This window comes from Pelophylax lessonae, assembly GCF_965119305.1.
Source record: "Pelophylax lessonae genome assembly, chromosome: 4".
Lineage (NCBI taxonomy): Eukaryota > Metazoa > Chordata > Amphibia > Anura > Ranidae > Pelophylax > Pelophylax lessonae.
Genome location: NC_138771.1, coordinates 232,025,615 through 232,051,067, shown reverse-complemented (window position 1 = coordinate 232,051,067; position 25,453 = coordinate 232,025,615). Strand labels below are relative to the sequence as shown.

The 25,453-nt window shown below is 42.4% G+C and overlaps 1 protein-coding gene across 3 annotated transcripts in view; it reads left to right on the top strand.

Moving 5' to 3' along the window:
* The first annotated feature begins 7,604 nt into the window (after positions 1 to 7,604).
* The window catches only part of MDFIC (MyoD family inhibitor domain containing), a 236,515-nt gene continuing 218,666 nt past the window's right edge, over positions 7,605 to 25,453 (top strand). Inside the window, exon 1 of one of the 3 annotated variants that reach the window (XM_082257112.1) lies at positions 7,605 to 8,014. The gene's annotated coding sequence lies outside the window, so the exon portion shown is untranslated. Of the gene's footprint in view, positions 8,015 to 25,222; positions 25,443 to 25,453 lie in introns of those variants that run through there. The other 2 variants (XM_082257114.1, XM_082257113.1) reach the window with 2 other exon arrangements.

Sequence of the window (25,453 nt, the reverse complement as noted above, 5' to 3'; positions counted from 1 at the left end):
CTTAATAAAATGCTCATAAAATATAATGTAGTCACAAAAGTGAATACCTTTGACTAGTCATTAAAAGATTTTTTTTTTTATTTTACTAAAGTCCTGAAATTATTTTTTTCCAACAGGAATTATTTTACTTATTGTACGCACTCATTGTAGGTACTATTGTGATCCTGTATTCCTTGGGGTTCTGGTTTAAAATCCATAGCAATTGCATGGAGATTGTAAATCCTTCTTGTGTTTGAGAGGATCCCATTTGGGTAATGGATACCCCAGAATCATCCCAGAATTCAAAAACGTACTGATGAGGCAATTCCTTTCACCCTAGAGCAGCTGTCTTCCTTCTTCTAAATGCTATTTTCATTTAAATGAATACAGTTTCCACAACAATCACAAAGGGTTAATTAGTTCTCCCAGAACATGAACAGAAGGAAGTGCATAGGAAACTGTTTGGCTATTTTTTGGAAGCAGTTATTTGATTTTTCACCATTTCCATTTTTTTTTTTTTCACAATTGCAACTTGAATTTCACATTTAGAGAAGAAAAAAGGAGAGATGGCACTAACACATCTTAACACATCTTTGCACCTGATGTTATTACTAGCCTCTATGTTTGTAAAAAAAATTATTGCCTGACAATCCCTGTTTGGCAGGGCACAGTAAAATAAAAATGTAAAATTGTCCACTGTTGTTGACCCCAGCTTTTGCCAAAACTAAACCCACAGCCCTATGCAGTACTGTTGGCCAATAACATGCAGGCCTATAATGCATTTACTGGTTCAGTTCAAATCCTCTCTCTTCCTGCAACATACATAAAATGGTGTCAGCTGAGGTTCCTTATGGTTTTATATGAAGATGTGCCTAAAGCCCCGTACACACGTACCGATCGTCGGCCGACCGATCGGCCGTCTTTTGTCCCCGGGCTGTCGTGTCTGCTGAAAAGTGCAAAAGACTGCACACGAATTTTGTCCGCCGACTGCAGAAGTGATGTCATGTGATGGTTAACTTTCCCTGTGTTTTTTCTTTTCTGAGCATGCCCAGTCTTGCAAATCTGCTGTCTGTCGGCCGAATTCTGTACTGACTGGTGAACAATCGGCCGTTCTGGTGTCGGCATACAAAAATTTTAATGCTTGCACGACAGATTCTGTTCGGCCGAAAGTGCGCTGTCGGCTGTCGGAAGCATCATACTAACAAGCCGAAAATCGGCCAATCGGTCGTCGGCCGAATCTTTTCGGCCGACAATCTGCACGTGTGTACGGGTCTTAAAACCCATAATTTCTGCTTATTGACTGCTGCTTAGGCTCCTGGTAAAGGCTATAATCTCTTGCGAGAGATCATGTGCTTGCCTGATGCAGTAATGCAGTAAGCACATGGATGCACAATAGTCAGGAATGTTTTGTCACAAAGCACAAGCAATCAGCTTGATCAGATTTGAATACTGAATTCATCAGATTGTCTCATGGATAGATTTTTGTTAAACACAGGAAGTGTTCTTTGCTAAGCCTGTGTGCCATGAGCAAAATCAATACGAAAGCTACATAAACTGATGAAATCATCAATACAACCTTAATTTACCAATACAAACAGTTGTTTCACCTTTTAGGTTGCTACAAAGTGTATGCACTATTTGACTTACAACTATGGGGCAATATATTTAACCTATAGTTAACCTAAATGAGAGTATTTGTTATTGACAGTATAAAATACTCCTAAATAAGAGATATTCAAGGATGTTATAATGGCACCCACAGATCCAGTGCCCCACTGCAAGTCCAAACCTGCCCATTGCATCTTTACTGTGCTCCCTACATTTCTTGCCTAACCAAACTTTCCAAAGAAGACTGTCAAGGTAGGCTTACAGCACTAGGGTGTTTACCAAAATGTCCCCTGCACATTTGCCAATAGATTACATGCACAAACTCAAGAAACATTTAGGAAGATGTCCCTATACCGTGCAGGGGTAAAACCCTAAGAGCCCTCTAATACTCTTTTCTCTTTTTAGTCCCGTATCACCATTCAATGCTCTTCCTTCCTACTCAAAATGTTCTTTCTTCTTACTTTCCACTCCAGTACCCTATGCTGGCTTACTCATATACAGTTACCGCATTAAAGGCTAAGATTACTTTAAAAAAAAAAAAAAATGCATGTTTTTTTTGCAGGTAAAAGAAATTGCATTTTTTTCTTAGGAGCCTGCAGAGCATTGCACCTACGATCAGCAGATTATAGCTATTTTAGTTCTGAACCTATTAAATAAAGAAAACAATATTGGCAATGACTTCATATACTCCCTTAAAGTTATGGAAAATTCAAGGTTAGCATATGACAATCTAACTTTTAAACAGCGGTGAGGCAGAAGAACACTTATTACTGAGAAACATGTAATCATGCATAGGTATGACGGCGGGTCCCGCAGCTGTGCAGTCTGGATTGTTATACTGCTTGCCTTATTTCTTCAATGTATAAGTACAATAACCGTCATGTTAAAGTGTTGCTTATAAATACTACACTATGAGGCTTCTTCTTTTTTGCTTTTAACTGATGCCTTTGTTGGAGTTACTTGGTGGTTTGAGAGTTAGCTGCATATTCCTGCTGTGGGGACATCATTGCTGCATCTTTCTGGTGGGGTCACAAACATATTTGGAAGTCTGATGGTGATCAGGTCCTTATTTTAGAAAAAAGTGCCTATGATCTCTTTTATTTGAGATCATTCCAGTTTGGTAAGAGCCTCAGCCTTTAGAATTAACAATTTGAACACTGGAGCACAAGTTTGTTTACATATGGGCACTGAGCACTTTCATGGCACTCGGTTGACCTTGTGTGGATCTGGACTTTTCACATGTTTTATGGACTTTTAGGATCCTTCATACTTTTGTTATTTATTTATTTTTAAAATGTATTGATTGTTCACTTTATTACATAAGGATTTGCTGATACATAACATTTATGATTTAAAGGGACAGCACACTTTTTTGTTTATATGGTTTTACTTTGAGTTCGGTATTCAGGATTTTTCAGATGCAGGATTAATTTAAACCAAGCGCAAGGTTTTATATACAGTATCTCACAAAAGTGAGTATACACCTCACATTTTTGTAGATATTTTATTATATATTTTCATGTGACAACACTGAAGAAATTACACTTTGCTACAATGTAAAGTAGTGAGCGTACAGCTTGTATAACAATGTAAATTTGCTGTTCCCTCAAAATAACTCAACACGCAGCCATTAATGTCTAAACCACTGGCAACAAAAAAGAGTACACCCCTAAGTGAAAATGTCTAAATTAGGCTCAAAGTGGAAATATTTTGTGTGGCCACCATTATTTTACAGCACTGCCTTAACCATCTTGGGCATGGAGTTCACCAGAGCTTCACGGGTTGCCACTGGAGTCTTCTTCCACTCTTCAATGATGACATCTTGGAGCTGATGGATGTTAGAGACCTTGCACTCCCCCGACCTTCTGTTTGAGGATGTCCCACAGATGCTCAATAGGGTTTAGGTCTAGAGACATGCTTGGTCAGTCCATCACCTTTACCCTCAGCTTCTTTAGCAAGGCAGTGGTTGTCTTGGAGGTATGTTTGGGGTTGTTATCAAGTTGGAATACTGCCCTGCGGCCCAGTCTCTGAAGGGATGGGATGGGATCATGCTCTGCTTCAATATGTTACAGTACATGTTGGCATTCATGGTTCCCTCAATAAACTGTAGCTCCCCAGTACCGGCAGAACTCATGCAGCCCCAAACCATGACACTCCCACCACCATGCTTGACTGTAGGCAAGACACCCTTGTCTTGTACTCCTCACCTGGTTGCCACCACACACGCTTGACACCATCTGAACCAAAGTTTATCTTGGTTTCATCAGACTACAGGACATGGTTCCAGTAATCCATCTTCTTAGTCTGCTTGTCTTCAGCAAACTGTTTGCGGGTTTTCTTGTGCATCATCTTTAGAAAAGGCTTCTTTCTGGGGTGACAGCCATACAGACCAATTTGATGCAGTGTGCGGCATCTGGTCTGAGCACTGACAGGCTGACCCCCACCCCTTCAACCTCTGCAGCAATGCTGGCAGCACTCATACGTCTATTTCCCAAAGACAATCTTTGAATATGACACTGAGCAGGTGCACTCAACTTCTTTGGTTGACCATGGTGAGGTCTGTTCTGAGTGCAACCTGTCCTGTTAAACCACTGTATGGTCTTGGCCACAGTGCTGCTGCTCAGTTCCAGGGTTTTGGCAAACTTCTCATAGCCTAGGCAATCTTCATGTAGAGCAGAGGTCTTCAAACTATGGTCCTCCAGTTGTTCAGGAACTACAATTCCCATCATGCCTAGTCATGACTGAATGTCAGAGTTTTACAATCCCTCATGGGACATGCAGTTCTGCAACAGCTGGATGGGGCGTAGTTTGAGGATCCCTGATTTAGAGCAACAATTCTTTTTTTCAGATCCTCAGAGAGTTATTTGCCATGAGGGGCCATGTTAAACTGCTCCCCATTCACACCTGAAACCTTGTAACACTAACAAGCCACATGACACTGGGGAGGGAAAATGGCTAATTGGGCCCAATTTGGACATTTTCACTCAGGGGTGTACTCTTTTTTGTTGCCAGTGGTTTAGACATTAATGTTGAGTTATTTTGAGGGGACAGCAAATTTACACTGTTATACAAGCTGTACACTCACTACTTTACATTGTAAAAGTCTAAATATTGCTGCACTAATTTAAGAATATAAATTAATAAAACAACATTAAACTTAATAAGTGTATGAAGCAGCTACACAAATGATCTTTGAAAAGAAATCAATAATAAAATTAAAGGTGGAGGTGTAGCGCTAATAACAATAGCCTGTATAATCAGTCCATCAAAGAATAATTATAAGAGAGAATTTTTTTTAAAAAGTCCAAGTGAAATTTAAAACATCATACCAGCGAACTTGATAGTGAGGAGAAAAAGTGAGTCCACCACCTGAAAAAATCTGATATGCCCTTACCAGACCAATAGACCTGGATAGGTCTTGGGGAGCAAAACAGCAGATAATACCGTGGATGTGAGACACAATCTTCTCACTCTTTAGCAGATACTGTAATACCACTTGCCAATCTTAAAATCTCTCAAAGACAAAAAAGAAACCTTCATAGCACATTATGCTTCAAACTTCTAATATTTAGACATCAAGATAAAAGGCTTACACAAATGCAGAGTGGCAGCAGCGTCTCATAGTGTATTAGAGCCGGCGTGGTGTTTCCAACCAGAAAGATGGCTACCGAACTTCCCGACTGCGCATGCGTCCGTCCACCAGGGGCTACGCTAATAATAATAATAAAATACTTTACATTGTAGCAAAGTGTAATTTCTTCAGTGTTGTCACATGAAAAGATATAATAAAATATTTACAAAAATGTGAGGGGTGTACTCACTTTTGTGAGATACTGTAAATTTCTAAATATCTAGCTTTACTCACATGGTCTGGATGTTTTGCTTCACTAAGATGTCTAGGAAAAGGTATCAGTTTCCACTTCATAACTCCACAAGTCCCCTTCCAGTTCCCACTCTCTCTATTTAGGATTCCGCCATTCTACTCTCCTGACTGACACAGCCTGCAGCCAATCCCGAATGCTGCAGCTCCCACCTTTCTAAATGGGTTTTTACAAACATATCTTGTCTCAGTCCATCATCTTTACTTCCAACTGTCAATTATGGGGGGTTATATTTTTATTTCTTCTATTCCTTCAGCTAGGCTCCTGCCCTTACCAAGATATGGAGAAGTTGACAGTCTCCAAAAGGAGCTCCAAATGCTCAGAGCCTGACAACTTTTTCTAAAGCAGATATAGGGGGCGCTTTTCTAAAACTGGGGCACACAGAAACTGGTATGGCTGTGTATAGTAACCAATAAGCTCCTAACTTCAGCTTGTTCAACTAAACTTTGACAATAAAACCTAAAAGCTGATTGGTTACTATGCACTGTGGTTCTGTGTGCACCAGTTTTAGTAAATCTCCCCCATAGTGTGCGCCTTATAAAAGGCTGCTACTGTCTTTCTTCGTGAACAACATAGGTTGCCAAAAGTAGGAGGCAATAGCCAGGATTAGTGCATCTCAACAGTGTGAGCTGTTGATTCAATGAAGGAACAATTGACAGAGCCCATTTAAACAGTATGTATATACAAATCTCCCCTGCCGAATATTGTATTCTGACAGCTGGTTCTGAATCACCGAACAGTATCTGCATCTGATTGGATTTAGGTGCTGTTTTTGACAAAAGTCCATTTAACAACTTGACGACCAGTCACCACAGATGTACTGCGGCAGGCTGGCTCTCCCAGGCCAAATCCCGTACATGTACGACACTCGCCTGGGAGGAGCTAGGGGGCGAGCGCGTGCCACAGGAGGTGCACTCCCGCCCCCGCTCCTCAGCGGGGAAGCCAGTGCAGGTGTCAGGCGGCTCCGATTGCCACCTGACACCGACGATCTCTCCCCGCTGACAGAGAAGGACAGACGGCTGATGTAAACACAGCCATCCGTCCTTCTCCCTCAGATGATCACAGAGACCATGCGATCCTGCTATATAGGATCGCATGTCTCTATGGTCATCTCACAAGCCCAACCCCCCCACAGTTAGAATCATTCCCCTAGGCTTACATTTAACCCCTTGATCACCAATAATATTAACCCCCTCCCTGCCAATGGCATTATTACAGTAACAGTGCCCTGATTACTGTAGTAATGTCACTGGTACCCCCAAAGATGTAAAAAATGTCAGTTAGGGTTCCGATGCAGTCCCGCAGAAATTCGCAGATCGCTGCCATTAGTAGTAAAAAAAAAAAACAATAAAAATGACATAAATCTTTCCCGTAATTATTAGACGCAATAACTTTTGCGCAAACCAATCAAAATACATTTATTGCAATTTTTTTTACCAAAAATATGTAGCAGAAAACAAATTGGCCTAAGATGTTAAAAAATTTTGATTTTTAAATTTTTTTTGAGAAAAGAATGTGAAAAATATTGGTTTTTTTTTTCAAAATTGTAACTCTTTTTTTGTTTATAGCGCAAAAAATAAAAATTGCACAGGTGATCAAATTCCACCAAAAGAAAGCTCTATTTGTGGGAAAAAAAGGTTGTTAATTTTTTTTGGGTACATCATCGCACAACCACGCAATTGTCTGTTAAAGTAACGCAGTGCCGAATCGCAAAATAGGGCCTGGTCATTAAACAGCAAAATCTTCCGGTCTTAAAGTGGTTAAACAATCGACTTTTGTCAAACTGGCAAGGGCCGCCAATGACTCTAATTTGCTGAATTGCATGAAATTCAAGCCCTGTACAGCTGCCTTAACTTAAAATCAACTTTGCATGAGAAAAAAAAAAAGATCAGCCCTGTCCCACTATATTGCGTACAATCCTTACTGACCTAAATAAATCAAAGATTTACTAGAGGTAGTTATTTTATTGTGACAAATTACCAATCCCTGCTTCTTTGCCACATCCTTATTAATAAAAATTAATTCTTCTGAGAGCTGTCAGACGCACTTCATCTACTGTCAGACGGGTGTGTGTAATTCTATTCCGTCTTTAAAACAGTTATGTATAAGCTGCTAAGCACTAGATGGCGTGTGATGGTATGTGTGCGTGTGTGTATGTGTGTGTGCTTGTGTGGGTGTTTGTGTGCCTGACAGTATGTGAAGTTTGGAGCAGAGTTCTGTAATGGCTGCTAACTGTAAGAGTGCAGAAGCAGTATGTGTTTGGAAATCAAGCTGTGACTGTACATCTGGTATGTGCTGAAGAATAATACATATTGAACTGCAAAATAGCCATGACCTGCTGTGATGTGTTCCTGTGATTCACCCTGTGGGAACAAGCGTTTAAACATGCAGAGCAAGATATAACTGGGCCAAAGAGCTGAAGAAAGTTTTTGTTTATCGAGGGAGCGCAAGTTAATGTGTCATCTAGCTTAAAAAAACATCTGTATACAGGAAAATCAAAGTTCTTGAAGCAAGCAATTCAGCTGGACCAGTCACCATCACTAACTGTGAGTACAATCTACGGTAATCGGAAAAGGGGAAGACGTAGAAAGAAATATGTTCTCCTTCCTTATAAAAACTGTATTGCCTCAGACTGTGTGTGTTTGTGTGATTGGGGGTGCTTATCTCCAGGAATATGTGTGTCAGCAATTTTTTAACCCCTCATAAAAAAAAAAGACACTGTACTCTAAATACAACACATAATTGGCAAATGATTAAATAGAAGGATTAAGTAATGCCGAAAAGTATTGTAATGTTTAAATAATCATGGATCTTGCATAACATTTGTCTGAATGTTTGAAAAATACAGATTTGTTTAAAAACATCCTACAAAAATGAATGACTAAACGTTGCCCTATCAGAAACCCAAGGCCTTTAAAATATTTGGATAAATCTATGATATACTGGAGATAGCTGCGGAACACTTCTCTAATGGGCACAGACTGTAACAGCCAAAAACTTTAACCATCCAAAGCCTCTTAAAGCAAAAGATCACCTAAATGTACAGTATATCATATTTGATGGAATGATGTTAGCTTGTAAATAACATGCAATGATTTATATACAAAAAGGTTAAATAGAAAACTTGGATTTTATGTGTACAGTATGATAGGAAGAGTAACTCCTGTTTTGGAAAGCGTGTCAATTTATTTATTTATTTAATTGTAATTTTTAATTGAGATTTTACAACAAAGTCCAAAGTAATATGGAGCATAGGCAACATAGTCCACGGAATCAAATGTGTATATATACTGTATATGTAAGCAGAATATGTTTAGATACAGGTTTACATTGTAAAGACCTCTGAAGAATATATAATGAACAACTGGAAGAGTTATGTCATTCATTTTATATACAGTATAAAAAAGCTTATAGCGTATACAAAAGCTATATAGCAGTATACAAATACAAATACAGTATAATATTGCTAAGGTTTACCCTAATATTCTGCCAAAAGTTAGCCTATCATTCAATACTGCTACACAGTGTATAAGTATGTACTTCTTGAATACTTGTGTGCAACATGTGAATTTTTTTACTAATACAGTAATTAAATTGGTATTAAACCCAAAAACAAAAATGTATAATATATTGCAGCATACCAACTCCTAAATGTGGTGGCAGCATTTTTTTTAAAAAGAGGAAGTAAACCCTCTGAAAAAAAAATGTGAAAAAAAGACAAAGGCATAATGAGCCAGTATGCATCGCATACTAGCTCATTATGAAGTACTTACCTAAAAACGAAGCCCCCGCAGTGCCGACAGGACGGCCAACATGTCCTGCTTTCTGGATCGCGTCCTCCGGCCATCTGATCACATCACTCCCGTGCATGCACGCAGGAGCCGCCGTTCACAGCACTGGGCTCTGAAGGAACGGCACGGCTTCATGCACTATAATATCTCCTAAACGGTGCATGTTTAGGAGATATTAATATAGGCTTACCTATAGGTAAAAGTCTTTAAAGTGGGTTTACAACCACTTTAAATAATATTTTCACCTGGTGATCCAGCCAGTAAGTTTGTTATTTTTCAACAGACCAAGCTGTCCAACAAAAGTGGAAGTTATAAGGTTGGGAGAAACCCTTTAACACAGACAGGGGTGCTTACAATGGTAAAATGAAAAAAGTGTTGCTGTAACTTCTCAAAAAGCGTTACATGAAGTTTGACTTTAATTTGATAGTCAGGGAAATCTAAATCTGGTGCTTCAACTAACAATATCCTAATCCCAGATTTAAAATGTTACTTTCTAAAGGTTGTTTCATTGCTCCTCCATCCAGAATGAAGACACCCTAAGTATCGGTTCACATATATGCAATGCGTGAACCCTGCAAATCCACTGCGGGTTCCTGCGTCGCATTCAACTCACAGGCAGAAACGCTGGGGGTGTCAATACAAAGTTAACGACACCCCCCCGATCAGTTCGCATATCGCAGTGCGAACTGTCAGTTCAGACATGAATCGGATCGCATAGGTGCGAACACCATGCGATCCGATTCTGGTGCGGACCCAAAAAAGGGTCTTGTGCAAGTTGTGTCCGAATGCGATGCGAATTCAGCCACGCACTCTGTATGGCTGAATTTGCATCACACAAACATCACATTTGATTTGCAGAGCAGTGCGCTCTGAATCACATGCGATGTCTGTCATCGTACATATGTGAACTGGGACTGAGACAAGAAGTGTGTTACTGGCTGGATCACCAGGTGAAAATGTAGGGGGAAAAAAAAAAAAAACGAATGCAGCCACTACATTTAAGAATTGATAAACTGTAATATATTATATTTTTGTTCTGGAGTTTAATACAGCTATAACATTGCAATCTGCTGCAAATGTGACCAAATTATAGAAAAAAAAAATGAAAGCTGTTACTGCTTATACTGTACTAATGAGAGAAGAGCTAATTGCAGGCAAAGATTTTCCCAGAACGTCCCTGCATTTTGGTGACTGTAAGAAATATGGTAATAAAAGGGGCATTTCTAAGATGATTCTGGGTGTGCTTACACTGGATTTGTACTTGGTGTTCATTTTCATGAAATTGTGTTCTGGAATGCAGGAAAAGAAGTCATTGTTGGCCACAGCCTTAACACTAATTGTGTATCATTATAACTGGATTTTACATACTGACTCAGAGAAACAGAATCTTTTACTAGTAAAATAGAGATACTTTTTTTTTTTTTTTTTTTAAGCAAACCTGTTAAGTTGATTAAAAGGTAGTAAGATATTCATGTAGAAGTCATTGTTACATGACTGCACATTTTTTTTGCTACATTTGCAGAGTTCTGAAGTGGCCTAAACTCCTGGGGTGTTCTATAAAGTTAACTTTAACTGAACCTTGCATGGCTGCTGGTTGCCATATTGCCCTGCCTTTTTTTCCACTATCTGTTCCTTGCTAATGGCCAGCAACAGAAAGGCACAGGTGATGAGGTTACACAGTTGGCAAGTAAACTCTGGTATAAAGTAGAACCTTTATCAGATCAGTCCTTCATTTTCTGGTTACAGCTCCACCCCATTCTTAATACCAATGTATGGGCATTCCTGTTGGGGTGGGGAGAGGGTACAGTCAGCACTGAACTCCATCCTCTCTCTAAGATGACTGTTATTTTTCTATTATGTATAAAGAATCAGTGGCAGTGCTGATTGTTCATTCATAGTAGTAAAAGATCTCTCAGATTTGCAGCTCTGTGTATCTATATGTGGCTACTTGTACACATACATATCCATGGCAGATGGATCATACAGTGCTGCTCTTTAATACCTGAAAAGGCAGACCTGCAGGGTTGTGTCATACATAGCACTGGCCCAGACAGCATTAATCATTTATTCACAAAAAAAAATCACTAAATGCTGTTGTGCTGTGTGAACCATTGGCTGGGTATGTTTACATGCAGCTGCAAAGAGACACACAGCACCGCAAGTTGTGTGATCGTGGTGATAAATAGGGATGGGCTCAGGTATGTTTGGATCCTAATCCTAATCCACCTGAGCAATCCCAACAGGAAGCCATCCCTAAACACCACCAATCATGAGGCTCTGATTAAGGGCTCTTTCACACAGGCGGACCATTCAGATCCGCCTGTCCGTTTTTTTGGCGGATCTGAACGGTCCCCCCATGCATCTCTATGGGGCATCGGATGTCAGCGGAGACATGTCCGCTGACACCCCATCCGATCCGTCAAATCTGGACGGATGGAAACCCTATTTTCCATCCGTCCAGCGGATGGGATCGGATGAGAACGGACTGACGGTCCGTTGCCATCCGATTCCCCCATAGAGATCTATGGGGCTGTGACAGCTGTGTTTCCGCACACAGCGCGGATAACAGCTGTCATTCTCCTGCTCAGTGGGGGATCGGCGGCTTGATCCCCCCGCTGAGAAAAGCGGAGTCCGTTTGACGGACACACTGTGTGAAAGGAGCCTAAGAGGGTTCTCCCTTGAAATGCGTCAACCCCATCACAACGGATGATTTCTAGTCCTCCTGCTTTACTGAAAAGCATCCTTGACCTGGAGGTCTCCTGATTGCAAAAGGAGTTTTTATATGCATACTTTCAGCATACGTTTGTGAGTATAATGTACGGCATTTCTTTTAATTTTCCATTAAATGTCTTGTGATATTACACTAGGTCGGTGCGCCCTTCTCTTGTTTTCTATGTTTTCAATCCATATGGATACCCATCGTCCTGAGAGGGCAGCAAAAGCCTAAATGCCAGCAATACAGCCATCCCTTTAAGACAGTACTTGATCGCAGGAGATTAAACTTATAATACCTGAAAAGGCAGACCTGCAGTGTTGTGTCATACATGGCATTGGCCCAGACAGCATTAATCATTTATTCACAAAAAAGAAATCACTAAATACTGTTGTGATGTGTGAACCATTTTCTGGGTATGTTTACATGCAGCTGCAAAGAGACACACAGCACCGCAAGTTGTGTGATCTTGGTGATAAATAGGGATGGGCTCAGCCGTGTAGGGATACTAGTCCCAACCCACCTGAGCCATCCCACCAGGAAGTCATCCCTGCACACCGCAAATCATGAGCACCCTAGTCAGGACATGTGTATGTGCAGCTGTGGGCCGGGAAATGCCTTACTGCCTGTGATTGCTGGTGTGCAGTGATGGTTTCCTGGTGGGATTGCTCAGGTGGGCTGGGACTACGATCCGAACACATCTGAGCCCATCCCTAGCGATAAGCAACAATGGTCTCAAGAGTGATCCCTGCTGCCAGAGACCAGCACTGGTAATCACAATTCAATCTCTATTCTAGCAGTGTGATCGGATGAGGGGAGGAGGCTGTCAGACATAGGTGTGCGCAGTCTATTGCTTTAGGGTATGCACCCCAAAACTCAAACACACATGCTTGTGTTTGTATGTATATTTGTGTCAGTAGGGCAGTGGACAGTGTCAGAAGAACAAAGGTTGGTGTCAGTAGGTCAGTGGACAGTGTCAGTAGTTTTTTTATTTTTATAATTTTATTTTTGTATTATATTTTACAATTGTATATTTTATTATTTTTTAACAATATTATTTTTTACCAAGTTTTAGGAGCCCTAAAAATGGTGTGTGTGGGGGGGGGGGGGGGGGCTTTGGTGAAATATCAGGGGTCTAAACAGACCCCTGATATCTCACTTTTGGGACCAAGAAAGGGATTGAGGACAGAGATCCCCCAGTCTCTTTTTCTGCAGCCTTAGCTGCACTGGGCTTTGAATAAATGGGAAGTGCCTTGTTATGAGTGTTTTCCTGTTCATTCATAAACTGAAGTATAGGAAACACAATTTACTATGCTTCCATTATGAGTTAACACAGTGTATCATTTACTGGCCCCTTCCCTGCTCTTCATCCTGAAACATCCCTCTGTGTGCCCACAGCAGCAGCCAGCATAAGAGAAGGGAAGCTGGCAGCGATTTGGGGGTGGGTGAACAGGGGAGGGAGGGCAGGGGGAATCTGTGCTGTATGGGGTGATTAGAGTGTGTCCAGGCACACCTGCCACACCCCATGCACATACCTACAGTATGTTGTCAGATTTTTACTTCTGAGCTTAGTTCACAGAGCAACCTTTAAACCACTGCTTATTACCTTGTGCCCTGCCATATAGTTATGAGATTTTCAGTCTAAGTAGAGTAAAGCTAAATGATAAGCAGAATGGATGCTACCATTCTCTTACTAGCTTGTGGCATACCAGTTCCAGGACACTGAAACTGAGGCTATTCAACTTCATTGCAAGTGATACAATGTGATCCTAAAGTGTTATTAAACCCAAAAAATGTATCATATTGCAGCTCACCAATTCTTAGGCCTCATTTAAACGGGGTATATCAATACGTACGCCCACGTGAGGCTGCATTTACCTGCTCGGGGATGCACAGGGGTACCTGTACGAGTACGTCTGCTGCTCTCAGTCTGACATCCATGTGGGTGCCAGTCCACAAACTCACACAGTGTGCATTCAGGGCCATGCATCCACACCTACACAGATGTTAGATTGGGAGCAGTAGCTGTGTCTGTGCAGTCACTGAGTGCAAATTCACATCAATGGCACTGCTTGCACAAGGATGCATGGAACTCCTGTGCATCCCTGTACACATAAACACGGTGTGACGGTATTCACCATGACCGGAATTTAAAGACAGATAAGTAATGGTTTGGATTACTTCATATTTGCCAGCAATATCTCCATATAGAAATATTAAGATTTATTCCCATTTGCCATGAAATCTGTAATTCCTAAATGCTGTGTATATTACATATCTTTCAATGTCAGCAAGGCTTTCCTTTTGTTTGTGTATTGGGAATGTGGATTGCCCTGTCTCATTGTAAGTGCTAATGACCTCCCATTGTTCTGTGTCTGGCTATTGTGTACATTGATTGCCCCCTGGGGGCTTCTGTCTCATTACACATAACAGTCCTTCTGGTCAAGCTATCGGACCAATCATTGCTGACTCATTTTCAAGTCCTCATTTGCATGGCTAAGGAGGACCTGAAGGGGAACTGCAGGTACTTTACAATTGACCAATAGGAAAGCGGTTGTTGGGGGCGGGATGTTCCAAATTCTGTATATAAGTCTTGTTCAATAAAGTTGTTGTAGAGTTCCTTCACCTCAATCTAGAGTTCTGTCTCTTATTGGGGGAATCTGCTGCAAGGGATTGCTATGGTCTTCCATACTCCCTTAGAGAATCACTAAGTTCTTGTAAGAGCTTGTGTAAGAGCTTGTTCTGCTGCACTCTCTGGGGAAAGGAGGTTCACCCACAGGAACCTGGAGCCTTGTCGTAGGTCCAGGGTGGGTAGGAGATGCCAAGGTGGCGGAGTGCTTGGAGCACTCGGGAAGCACTAGGAGCATCTGTCAACGGAGGTACCCGGTCCAGGGTGCCCTGTTCCATTACACACGGCCTCCCATGGGCGTATGCATGATACGCTGCATGTGAGTAAGACCTTAGATGTAGTGGTTGCAATATTTAACTTTGTTTAGACTTTTTCCCCCTTTATTTTCACCTGGTGATCCAGTCAGTTATTTTTCAACTTCTTTTAAAGCAGACCTTTCCTTTTAACTGTTTCCCAAAACAGTAACATTAAAGTCATGCTCTGATTGATAACTGTCACATTTGCTTGTGCTCTTAACCAATCTGTCAAGACATCAAGTGGCTGGTGTCATAACTGATCACACATGCAGCACCATGGCAACTGCAGACCAAACAGAGGCTAAGAGGACAGCTTCCTTAGCTGCAAAGAATAGGAGGGTTTTTTTTTTTTGTTTAACAGACCAAGCTGTCTAGCCAAAGTGGCAGTTAGAGAACTGGAGCAAACCATTTAACATGTACTGGGGTACTTAAATGGCATTACCTTTTTCGCAAAAGGAAAAAAGCTGTTTGCTGTAACTGCTCAAAAAGTGTTACCTGGAATTCAGCTTTATTTTGTTAGTCAAGCTTACAAATCTGCTAGCGCATCTAACGATACCCTCTCTCCAGGCTCACAATGCTGCTGTACATCGCTGCGACCATTAATACACCATCCAGAGTGGAACCCCCCCCCCCCCCCCTAAAACTGTAAGTGTGTTACTAGCCAGATGACCATGTAAAAATACAGAAAAGATTTGAGGGTCTTGTATGGCAAACCTTAGTGTAACACTTAATGACGCACTGATAATCGTTCTAAAAAGCAAACAATTGTAGCTTGTTCAGTGACAGTGTTCTTTCCACATGGGGTCCACAAGATAACAAGTACTAAAAGGTCATGCAACACCATTCCCTGACGAATATCCATCATTATTCTACATACTTGTGGTTTGATCTCTTTGCATATACAGTATATTATTAATATATATATTTGAAATAAGCACACAAAATGAATATTTGCTTAAAAAAAAGTGTTATCCAAATTGTGCTTATCGTTTGCAGCCCTGTGTAGTACTCTGGAGGTGGTTTAGATATAACATTTGAATGTTATTACTACCGATTAAAAAGCATCTATAATACTTACCATGTCTGACGCTTCCAGGTTTGTCAGATGCTTGTGTCTCCTTGGGCCACTATGTCACTCTGGAGCAGCCTTTCTCAACCTTTTCAACACAGAGGAATCCTTGAAATAAATTTCTGGTCTTGGGGAACCCCTGCTAAAAATTAAAAATCTACAAGTCATGACACATTAGTGTGACAGTCAGTGGGAAGAATGCTATCTACTCTTGTCATCATTGGGAAGAAGAATTACCCCCTTGGTGTCATTGGGAACTTATCGTAGAGGCAGAAATTGCCCATTTATCAAGGAACCCCTAGCACAGGGCTTGACAAATTTTCCTGAAATCTAGGAGCCAGCTAAAAAAGTTAGGAGCCAGTTTTTTTTTTTTTAAACAAACAATCAAGCTTTATTTCCAAAAAAATAACATACTAAATTTACACATAAAGACTACTAGAACCCCACTCTCCTCTATAGCGCAATCGGATGGAAACAGACTGTCTGTCTGTTTCCATCTGATCCGATCCACGGGATGGATAGAAAATAGAACCACCATCCGTCTGTTTTTGGCAGACAGGATCAGATGGCGGCAGATTACTGCTCCATAGAGGAGACTGAAGGGTCCCATCAAGTGTATATATGTATGACCAGAGCGCTAAAGACCTCCAACACAGGAGATGTGTGTGATAGATCAAATGCAAAACAAGGAGGGGAGGGGGGGGGGGAAGGACAAAAAGGAAACAAAGGACTGGACAATAAATAAAACTAATGAAAGGAAATTACTGTATTGTATGGGATCAGCGTGTTGGCAAGGGAGGATAGTCCATATGCACTGAGCCGCTCTTCCACAGACCAAGAGGAAATTCTGTATGAGCAAAAGAAACAAAGAGGAGAAGCGCTCTAAGTGCAGACAGTTTATTATAGTATACAAGGCAATGTATGTGGTAACTCACAAGATATGAATGAAAGTCGAGCTGTGTAACACCATTAGATCTTGAGACATCCTCTGGGGGGAGGGGGGTGTGTGAACCATCCACTCCAAGGCGCCGTCCGTGACTGAGTCAGTGTTAGATCGGAGGAAAGAAAGCCGGCTGCCTCCCGCCTGAGTGCACGATAAGCGGTCAGATGGAGATGACCGGCGGCTATAAGATTCCGTGGGTGGATGGGCGCTCTCCCGTCACCAGGGGTGGTGTACTCCAACAGCGAAAAAAAAACGGCAGGCACGACGCGTTTCTGAGCATGCGCGGGGTCAGTTTACCCGGCGCGCTCTTTCTTCAGGTGCTGGAGCGCCGTAGACTCTACAAAGTTTATATATGGCTCAGTTGATTAGCGATTCACCACAGCTGGGAAAAGGGGGAAATGGCTTGAAGATAAAAGGATTTGGAACCAGAGCTAAAAAGCAACCAGTTCATTAAAAAACACAGCAACTTTAAAAACAATTATACATAATTGCACAGGATTAAAAACATATGTCAAAGGTGGAATTGTACTCGGTTGGCTGGCCACAATTTCACGTGTATGGGACTAGAGCAACAATCTCTCATAAGACTCAGATATATGCTATAATGGATAGTAGATGATGAATAATGATAATAATAAAAAATGAAAGGGTGAACAAGAACTGATCATGACTCCTAAAAATAACAAAAGTACAAATATATATATATATAAAAAAATCATAAAAAGTCATAAACATTAATAAAATAGTGGATATATAAATCTTATTATATTCTTGTTCACCCTTTCATTTTTTATTATTATCATTATTCATCATCTACTATCCATTATAGCATATATCTGAGTCTTATGAGAGATTGTTGCTCTAGTCCCATACACGTGAAATTGTGGCCAGCCAACCGAGTACAATTCCACCTTTGACATATGTTTTTAATCCTGTGCAATTATGTATAATTGTTTTTAAAGTTGCTGTGTTTTTTAATGAACTGGTTGCTTTTTAGCTCTGGTTCCAAATCCTTTTATCTTCAAGCCATTTCCCCCTTTTCCCAGCTGTGGTGAATCGCTAATCAACTGAGCCATATATAAACTTTGTAGAGTCTACGGCGCTCCAGCACCTGAAGAAAGAGCGCGCCGGGTAAACTGACCCCGCGCATGCTCAGAAACGCGTCGTGCCTGCCGTTTTTTTTCGCTGTTGGAGTACACCACCCCTGGTGACGGGAGAGCGCCCATCCACCCACGGAATCTTATAGCCGCCGGTCATCTCCATCTGACCGCTTATCGTGCACTCAGGCGGGAGGCAGCCGGCTTTCTTTCCTCCGATCTAACACTGACTCAGTCACGGACGGCGCCTTGGAGTGGATGGTTCACACACCCCCCTCCCCCCAGAGGATGTCTCAAGATCTAATGGTGTTACACAGCTCGACTTTCATTCATATCTTGTGAGTTACCACATACATTGCCTTGTATACTATAATAAACTGTCTGCACTTAGAGCGCTTCTCCTCTTTGTTTCTGAAGGGTCCCATCAGGTCTGCCTGAAAAACTGACAGGCGGACCTGATCAGACAGCCGTGTGAAAGGGGCCTTTGGCTGTGGCATGGCGATGAGGGAAAAAAAAAAAAAAATTATATATTATTGTATATTTTTTTTTTAATTGAAAAAAAATGTATATAAAAATACATTTTCTGTTTTTTTTTTCATAACTGAAAAAAGAAAAATATTTTTTTTTAATAATAATTAAAATAATAATATTTTTTTTTTAATAATTTAAAAAAATAAATTAATAATTAATAATAATAATAACCACACTCCCTGTCCACTTACCTTTTAAGCAAAGGTAAGTGGACAGGGAGATGAAGCCTGCAAAAACTTCCATCTCATCTCCTCTTGGGGAAGGAGATGGACAGGCATTGAGAACAGGCAGGGGAAACGGCCATTAGTTACTGCTTGTCAAACTCCCGGTCACCACAAGAGAGCGCCAGTTCCCCGTTCTCTCATTGAAGAAGGCCGAAAAGCCGCAGCCTCAATTTTCATACGGCGCGATAGTCCGTGCACTTGGTGAGTGGTTGGGGGGGCGCAAAAGGGACAGGACACCTCCTGCAGTGCACCCCAGGCGCCAGGTCGCTAATTCTAGTCGCCAATGCGACCTGGCGCCCGGGGTTTGTCGAGCCCTGCCCTAGCAAACCTCAGGAGGAACCCTGGCTGAGAAATCCTGCTCTGGAGAGACATATGCATGACGTATATGCTGAGAGGGGGAACCCCAGTGGGCTGTTAGGCTATGCTGGTATCTGACACACTTAGAAGTGTCTGATGCTGAATATTTTAGCACTTCCTTTGGCAACACTTAGGCCCCTTTCACATATACGGTCCGTTCAGATCCGCCTGTCAGTTTTTCAGGCGGATCTGAATGGATGCCCCATGCATCTCTATGGGGCAGCGGATGTCAGTGGAGACATGTCCGCTGACATCCGATCCTGTCCGTCAAATCGGACGGATGGAAACCCTATTTTCCATCCGTCTGGCGGATCCGTTCTCATCCAATTCCCCCATAGAGGACAGCGGGGATCTGACACCCACGTCTCTGCATACAGAGTGGAGACAGAGCTGTCACCCGCTTGCTCAGCAGGGATCGGCTGATCGATCCCCGCCGAGAAAAACGGAGTCCGTGGGTGGAACAGACATGTGTGAAAGGGGCCTTACTCACACTATTGTGTATTGTGTTAAATATTGTGTATCTATTGAAAGAGATAAATTGGAAAATAAATTAATCATATATTTAGGGTTGTGTGGCCACCATTAGACTCAGTTTAGATGGAAGGGGTTGATTTACTAAAACTAGAGGGTGCAAAACCTGGTGCAGCTCTGCATAGAAACCAATCAGCTTCCAGGATTTAGGGCCCTTTCACACTGGGAGTCCACCAGACTAAATCTGTTTTTCTCAGCGGGGGATCGATCCGCCGATCCCCCGCTGAGCGGGAGGTTGACGGCTGTTTCTCACAGCTGTGTGCGGAGACACAGCTGTCAGGTCCCCATGCATCTCTATGGGGGAATCGGATTGGAATGGACCGTCTGTCCATTCTCATCCGATCCCATCTGCTGGAAGGATGGAAAATAGGTTCTCCGTCCGTCCAGATTTGACAGATCAGATCGGATCGGATCTCAGCGGACATGCCCCATAGAGATGCATGGGGTGACCTTTCAGATCCGCCAAAAAAACTGACAGGCGGATCTGAACGGTCCGCCTGTGTGAAAGGGGCCTTATTGTCAATGCTTAAGCCCTGTACACACGTACTGATCGTCGGCCAAACGATCGGCCGTCTTTTGTCCAGGGCTGTCGTGTCTGTTGAAAACTGCAAAAGACTGCACACGAATTTTGTCGGCCAACAACAGCCGACTGCAGAAGTGATGTCAAGTGATGGTTAACTTTCCTTGTCTTTTTTCTTTTCTGAGCATGCCCAGTCTTGCAAATCTGCTGTCTGTCGGCCGAAATCTGTACTGACTGACGAACAATCGGCCGTTCTGGTGACGGCCAACAAATATTTTAATGCCTGCACGACAGATTCTGTTCGGCCGAAAATGCGCTGTCGGCTGTCGGAAGCATCATACTAACAAGCCTACAATCGGCCGATCGGTCGTCGGCCGAATATTTAGGGCCGACAATCGGTACGTGTGTACGGGGCTTTAATTGAACAAGCTGAAGTTAGTAGGTGATTGGCTACCATGCACAGCTGCACCAGATTTTGCACTCTCCGGTTTTAGTAAATCAAAACCCAATATTTCTCATGAAGACGATCATGAGATTTCATGGTGAGCATCAGCGGCTGATCAGTGTATTCTGGGCAGGGACTCTCCACTGTCAGAATACACTGATCAGCAGCTGCTGACTTGTTGCTAGGATGTTGCTAAGGCCAGTTTCATATGGGCTTTAGCTTGTATAAAAGCATCCAGTACCTAGGTGCCAGTGGCCATCGTCCCCAATATATTGGACAGAAAACTACCCCCAATGGAGTTGGGACTATGTAGGCAACCGCAGCGTTTTGGGTGCACAGTCGTCTACACAGTCCCAACTCCATTGGGGGTAGTTTTCTGTCCAATATATTGGGGACGAGGGCCACTGGCACCTAGCTACTAGCTGATGGGATACCATACAAGAGCAGTGTGAACAGAAAACTTTGTTGAAGCTTTTAAAGTACCATTCAGCTCCAGTTTGTAAATGCTGAACACAGATTCTAACGGGAGTGCTGATTGCCACTCCAAGCAAGCTGCTAGCCACTTCAAGCAAGCTGCTAGCAGGCTTTTAAAATGCTTCAAGAAATTCTGAAGCCTGCTAGCAGCTTGCTTAAAGTGGCAATCAGCACTCCCATTAGAATCTGTGTTCATTATTTACAAACGTATACAAGCTAAAGCCCATGTGAAGCAAACCTTAGAGAGGCCTAGTCATTAGTACTCACCTCCACCATCACAGCAGCAAGCTCTTTCTCTGATCCAAACCCCTTCACATGCACATTCTCTCCCCTGATGCAGTAGCTCTGAGCTCAGCATTTGAGAGCTCACCCCTGGGATAGTGAAGAGTTAAATTGATATTAAAGGCTCATTTCTTTTAATATAACAAACATGTCCTACTTACCTGCTCTGTGTAGTGGTTTAGCACAGAGAAGCCCTGATCCTCCTCTTCTCGGTTCTCCCACCCACACACCTCGTCTTCAGTCAGTGCTCCCCATAGTAAGCAGCTTGCTTTTTTCGTTGAGTAAAATCATGCTAAGGGTTAACCAATCCCATGGTATATTAGCAGCGGTATATCAGCAGCAGAGTGCACTGTCATGGCGCCACTTCTGATGATGTCATTGTGACGAAACGTGTCAGAAGGGCTTGTTAATGTCAAATCTGCTTACACGCTTCTGGCATTTGGAATTCAGATGAGTATTACATGCCAGGGACATTGTTGCATGTGATCTTAGCTTGTGTAATGTGAGCATTTGCCTAATGTGAATCTATCCTAATTGTTTTTTAATGCATTTTAACTAAAATAAATTTTAAAAAAATGACACTTTGGAGCTTTGTATGGCTTTTATCTCCTTATACATGCACGCATGATGGAGCATTAATAAGAGACATCCATTTACCTCAATAAGAAGGCAGGCGAAACCACCCGTGTAGAGACCACTGGTTCTACACACAAAGCGCTTGTTCATTTGAGAAACATAGGAGGGAAGCATCCGCCTCCTGCTGCCTTCTGCCCCTCTGCCTGGGTCTCCCGTCCCACTGGGAGACCTGAGCGACCAGCCGGCTTCAATCAGGTCATTGTTGCAGTATCCCGGAAGTGACGTCACTTCCGGTTTACTTGCTAGCCAACAGCGCTGATTTAAAAAAAATCCAAAGTATTCAAAATGCTGATTTTGGCGTTATGAATACTATGAAGTGCAGTGGAGGGGTTTGGGTTCTCTTTTAGACCCAGGATTCCTCCATAAAGAGTACCTGTCACTGCCTATTACTGAAAGGGATGTTTCCTTGTGAGAGGAATATTAGTGACAGTTTAAAAAAAAAAAAAATAATAATAATTTTTTTTTTGATGCGCCCGCGTGCTTGTACGCCGAAGACAACGCATACGTAAGTGTGCAAATGTAAACAGTGTTCAAATCACACATATGAGGTATTGCCACGATCATTAGAGTGAGAGAAATAATTCTAGCACTAGACCTTCTCTGTAGCTCTAAACAGGTAACCGTAAAACATTTTTAAAGCGTCACCTATGGAGATTTTTAAGTACCATCGTTTGTCGCCATTCCACAAGTGTGTGCAAGTTTAAAGCGTGACATGTTTAGTATCTATTTACATCATCTTTCACAGTATACAAAAAACTTTACTGTTTAGTTGTTTTTTTTTTAATTCAGTGAAATGTATTTTTTCCAAAAAAAAATAGCGTTTGAAAGACCGATGTGCAACATAAAATAGTGCAACAGCTGCCATTTTATTTTCCAGAGTCTCTGCTAAAATATATAATGATTGGGGGTTCAAAGTCATTTTCTAACAAAAAATGCTGATTTTAACTTCAACAAATGTCAGAAATAGGCTTGGTCTTTAACCACTTGCCGACCGGTCATGTTGACCGTACTGCGGCAAAGTGGCTCGATTCCGTCCAGCGACGTAGACCTACGTCGCTGGACTCCTCCCCCTGTAGGAAGCGCTCCCGCTGTTTTCAGTCACAGCGGGAGTCGGGCCAGGGGAGGAGCGGCAGCGACCGCCGCTGCTCTTCCCCGATCGTCGGGGAATCGAGTTTGGAGATCCGCTCGCCTGTGTAAACAGAGCGGGCGGATCTCCTAAGTGACAATGAGTGACAGATTGCAGTGTTCAGCATAGCTGAACATGCGATCTGTCCTTGTGTTACTCAGTCCCCTCCCCCCGCACACATCAGTAAGCACCAGGCATACATTAACCCCTCCCTCTCCAATAAAATTAACCCCTTCCCTGCCAGTGTCATTTTTACAGTAACAGTGCATATTTATAGCACTGATTACTGCAGTAATGTCACTGGTACCCCCAAAAGTGTCAAAAATGTCAGTCAAGGGTCCGATCTGTCCACCGCAATGTCGCAGTCCCGCAAAAAAAAAATCGCAGATCGCCGCCATTACGCGTTAAAAAAAAAAACACCAAAAATGACAGAAATCTTTCCCTTAGTTAGTAAACGCAATAACTTTTGCGCAAACCAATCAAAATACGCTTATTGTGATTTTTTTTACCAAACATAGGTAGCAGAAAACAAATTGGCCAAAAATGTAAAAAAATTTTGATTTTTACATTTTTTTTTGGGGGGGGGGAATTTCATATAAAAAATTTTTAAAAATATTGTTATTTTTTCAAAATAAACGCTCTTTTTTTATTTATAGCGCAAAAAGTAAAAATCGCACAGGTGATTAAATACCACCAAAAGAAAGCTCTGTTTGTGGGAAAAAAAGGACATAAATTTCGTTTGGGTACAGCATCGCACGACCGCGCAGTTGTCAGTAAAATTTGCACAGTGCCGAATCGCAAAAAGTGGCCTGGACATAAGACAGCAAAATCCTCCAGTGGTAAAGTGGTTAACAGTGAGTCTCTTAGCAACGTCCTAGCAACAAGGCAGGATGGGATGATGCCATCGCAGGTAGTTTTTCAGTCAGGCTTCATGAGGTATGTAAATGGAATACACCTATCACAAGGTCATTATTCAACTTTAATCAGAGCTGCATAGTTTGTTTTTAGCTACACATACTTACCTGCATAGGACGTGTTTTTTGGGAACTATAAATCCAAATTAAAGCCCGTACACAAGAGTAGAAATTCGGCCGGGAATTTTCGTCCGACGACTGATCTGCCGATTTTTGGCTTGTTAGTATGATGCTTCCTACAACCGACTCCGACTTTTCGGCCGAAAAAATCCTGGTGTGCAGGCTATATAATTTTTGTCGACCGTCAAAACACGGCCGATTTTTGTCTCATTAGTACAGATTTCGATGGGGAAAAATCTTATGAGCAAGACTAGGCATGCTCAGAGATGAAAGAACACAAAGAAAGCAATCCAACACATGACATCACTTCTGAAGTAGAATTCTGTCGTACGGGAAAATTCGTGTGCAGTCTAGAGCACATTCCAACCAACAGACACCACTCTGGACAAAAGACAGACGACCGGTCGGCGGAAATTCGTTGCGTGTGTACGAGGCTTTACTTCCCCATGTGTAATACACTGATAGATTGGCTGTCAACTAAGGATAGGAAGAGAAAATGATTACTTAGGCCCTCTTCAAACAGAGCGGAATCTGCCAAAGCGGATTTGCCTGCTTGGTTGGGGATCTCTCAGCTAATCCCCACTGAGCAGGCGGATGACCGGTCTGTGTCTGCTCCGTTATGCAGAGCAGACACAGACACAGCCCACTGTTCTCTATAGGGCGGTTGGATGGGAGCGGACTGTCCAATTTAATCCGATCCAATAGACGGATGGGGAATGGATTCCCTTCTGCCGGTTTTTAGTCCGCTGTCCCATAGAGAACAATGGCTGGTCTGATTGAGTCCCTCTGACGCTGGTGTGAAAGGGGCCAAAGTGAAGCATGTATGGCCAGCATAAGATTGACAATCCTAGGCTGTGCTCCCCACAACCCTATGAATATTCTAGTGCTCCTCTTCACAGGACAGACAGGATGGGTGTGGAGCATTGGGAGGATGAGGCAGAAAGCTGCTGTGCAGGGTACACCCTGAGTTCACAGGCTCATTGGAGGTGTGTGTATGGAGGTAGACAAGCAGTCAGTCAGTCAGCGAGTGAGAGCTTCTATTCCTTCCCTGCCTCCTCCTCCCGCACACACAGCCCCTCTACTCTATGGCACTCGGCTGATAACTTTCCTCCTCACACTGAACTTTTCTGACTGAAGGACCAGGAGGGGGCGGCACCCGAAGCCTCCTCCTTTCTCTGTTTTAGGGCGGTCGGCTGGCTGCCAGAGTGGGATGATTTGAAGGCTCCGGAAATGATGAAAATAAGGATAGAAAACGAGAAAAGAAGATTGAAGTAAGGTAAAACTGAG